Source organism: Stigmatopora argus, unplaced genomic scaffold (assembly GCF_051989625.1).
Source record: "Stigmatopora argus isolate UIUO_Sarg unplaced genomic scaffold, RoL_Sarg_1.0 HiC_scaffold_53, whole genome shotgun sequence".
NCBI classification, from domain to species: domain Eukaryota; kingdom Metazoa; phylum Chordata; class Actinopteri; order Syngnathiformes; family Syngnathidae; genus Stigmatopora; species Stigmatopora argus.
This window is the reverse complement of record NW_027520067.1, coordinates 222501-225000: the sequence shown is the minus strand read 5'-3', so window position 1 is coordinate 225000 and position 2500 is coordinate 222501.

Genomic DNA, 2500 nt, shown 5'->3' with positions numbered 1-2500 from the left:
TTGGAAGTCAGAGGCTAGTTCCTGGAGGTGGAAATGCAGGGAAGGTATTGCGGGCAAGCGGGCACAGTGCACCTACCGCTCCGGGACAAGGCCGATGGCCGGAGTCGCGGGGCACGGTGGCGCGGGCCGTCGTGTTCCGGCCTAGAACACAACAACCTAGAGGGGAATTGGCGTCGGTCAAACTCCGCGCTCGGCGACGGAAAGAACCCGGATAATCAGTAACAGAGGGTCACACGCGCAGACGTCCAATCTATTTCGGACCGGGCTCTAATGCTCTTCCCAATGAACATGAAACCTTGCAACAATCCTTCCGAGACCGTAAGACCGGTGGTGCCAACTCTTCCTCCCTGCTTAGGCTCGCGCTTGCCGGCATGTGGAACCTGGCGTAACGTAACACACCCGCGTGTAGGACCGGCCTGGGTTGTGTTTTCCCCTCCTACCTTCCTTTCGTTACACGTGGGCGTGCACAGTGCACCTACCGCTCCGCGGCAAGGCCCGAACCAGGTCACGGGGAGCGACGATTTCGTGACAAGGACGAGACCAGGCCAGCGAGCGCGGTGGCACGAGTTTTGTGGGTCTGGCCGCCAACATCGAAGATGTATTAATCGGACTCAGGCGCGCCACAAACCCCGGCGAGGAACGGGCCCGTCAGACGCTTACCCGTCAAGGAATCACGTAAGCCGGGGAACCGCCTCTAGTTAAGCACGCGCTCACGCGCACCGGCCAAAACCACCCAGCTTGTCCGCACACCCGCGATGGTTCGGGTGCCAACCTGTACCTTGTCACTTGTAGATCACCCGCGTTTATGGGCCGGCCAGGGTGTCTGCCATCGCTCCAGCTCGTCGCAATCTCGCCGGAACCAGCCGGTCTCCGCCGCCCCTTTTGCCCCGGGTGGGCTACCGTCAAACCCCTCAGCTGGATGAGTGGGTAGTGGGGGGGGGACCGGCGACCACGGGCGCTCCGTCATATCCAACCGGAGGCATTGAACCCCCCTCCGCCCCGCCGGAGGCGAGGGGAGAGTAGCGGGTACCCGTGGCCTTTGGGGCTTCGGTTCCGGCGTGGTCGGGGTCGACCGTGTACGGCCCTGCGTCTTGGAATTCGAAGGTAGCGTAGGATTTGCAACTTGCCCTCATTCGGTTTTTGGCTTACGGGCTGATTTGTTCACTTGTTCCCTCATTCGTTTTTTGGCTTTTGGCTTACGGCTGATTGTTCCCTCATTCGTTTTTTGGCTCATGGCTGATTTGTTTCACATTGTTTCTTTCGGCAAAGACTGATTTTCCACTTGCTTCGCCACACAATTTTCGGATCGGCTATGGGCTCGCCGCCGCGAGGGAGTTGACCCAGATACACCCGCTGTCAACAGCCACCGACGCCTACCGCGGACGGAGGGCCGAGGTGCCGCAGACGGGGAACGAGGCTCCCAAGGGCGCCAAGGACTCGACCTGAGCAGTCCTGTGCAACGACCCACGAGATGCGCGACAACTTCCACCATATGCAGAGGCTTCCGGAGCAACCACGCGCACGGGACCTGAAAGGGCTTGAAACCGCCTGTGGCCGCGTGTGTACCTGGATAGCGCTAACGCCACCGGGCCGTCCCAAGTACGACTCGCCGATGTAACGTCGCTTACCGTCCTCCAGGACTCACAACGGTGCGCACACCGATCCTCCCCACAGACAGGACATGTTATCCGCGCTTACAGCGCCCTTCCACACTCCACGGTTTCCGCCGCCGGCTCGGGGAAGGAGCCAGTTTTCCCGGGGCTTCATTGTTTCTTTCGGCAAAGACTGATTTTCCACTTGCTTCGCCACACAATTTTCGGATCGGCTATGGGCTCGCCGCCGCCTTTCAGAGTGTTGCCTTTATGCCGGTTGCTCAAGCCGGTGTTGGTCCATTCCGGTTGCTCAGGCCGGTCATGGTCCATGCCAACAAACCCAACGAGATGCGCGACAACTTCCACCGTTGCAGAGGCTTCAGGTGACGACAGCTCACGCGGGACACGCACCACACAAAGGCCATGTCATCCGCACGAACCGTGCGCCCTTCCACACTCCGCGGCTTCCTGGCCGGCTCGAGGGTAAGAGGCAGGCGGGTTCGGGTTCACTCCGCTCGGAACTCATCCAACGAGATGCGCGACAACTTCCACCGTTGCAGAGGCTTCCGGTGACGACAGCTGACGCGGGACACGCACCACACACAGGCCATGTCATCCGCAAGAACCGTGCGCCCTTCCACACTCCGCGGCTTGAAACCGTTGCAGAGGCTTCCGGTGACGACAGCTCACGCGGGACACGCACCACACAGAGGCCATGTGATCCGCACCAACCGTGCGCCCTTCCACACTCCGCGGCTTCCTGGCCGGCTCGAGGATAAGATGCAGGCGGGTTAACTTTCACTCTCCGCTCGGATATCATCCAACAAACCCAACGAGATGCGCGACAACTTCCACCGTTGCAGAGGCTTCAGGTGACGACAGCTCACGCGGGACACGCACCACACAAA